This window comes from Cariama cristata, unplaced genomic scaffold (genome assembly GCF_000690535.1).
Source record: "Cariama cristata isolate BGI_N322 unplaced genomic scaffold, ASM69053v1 scaffold42927, whole genome shotgun sequence".
Lineage (NCBI taxonomy): Eukaryota > Metazoa > Chordata > Aves > Cariamiformes > Cariamidae > Cariama > Cariama cristata.
This window is the reverse complement of record NW_009627997.1, coordinates 5206-6020: the sequence shown is the minus strand read 5'-3', so window position 1 is coordinate 6020 and position 815 is coordinate 5206.

Sequence of the window (815 nt, the reverse complement as noted above, 5' to 3'; positions counted from 1 at the left end):
ACCCCCTGCCGGTCCCTTACACCATGCTCACTGAAGTGATGCTCACTGAAACTGAAGTCACACTTACAGACGCACACAACTCAGATCCTCACAATGCTACTCCTCAAAATTGAAATTAAAAAGATGGAACCTGCAAAGCCAACCTGTAATCCAAAGATTAGTGAAGACTTTACCCTCTCCCTTTTCTCTCTTGCTTTTATTCTTTTTCCCAAGTTCAGAAATACAGATCTTAGCTACACTTACTCAGTATGTATATATGCAAAATGTAAACATCACTACACAGCACCTAGCACCCTTTTTGATTAACAAAGTCACTAACATATTTGTCATGCAAGCGTAGGGATTTTTCAAGACTACGGACTGTCAGGTTGTAGGAAGTGTGGAAAATATTTTGAGTTTACTTTTGCTAATGACCTGGCTTGGAAAGAATGGAGAGAAAAAAAAATCAACACAGCCAGGGCTGAGGTAGATTTGGCCATATCTGATGTAATGTCATTGTACTGAGCAGGAAGACAAATGGGATCTCAGACTAACAGGCAGGTCACCACAAGATAAGCAAACCAGGTCTAGGGAGAAGATTCCCCCATTTCAGCCAAAGGACGCCCCATCCTGCAGTCGTATCGCTACAGGTGATGGAAAGAGTTGTCACCACAACAATAATGGGCCTAAACTCTGGCCCAGCTGGACCGCACATAGAGATCTGATGGTAGCTCAGCAGCTGAGGGCCAGCCGGTGCTTGATCTCTTGTTAAAACGGTCAGGAAAAGGAGGAATGAGAGGGCTGTGGAGTGATCTTTCCAGTGCAGGTAGCTGCCT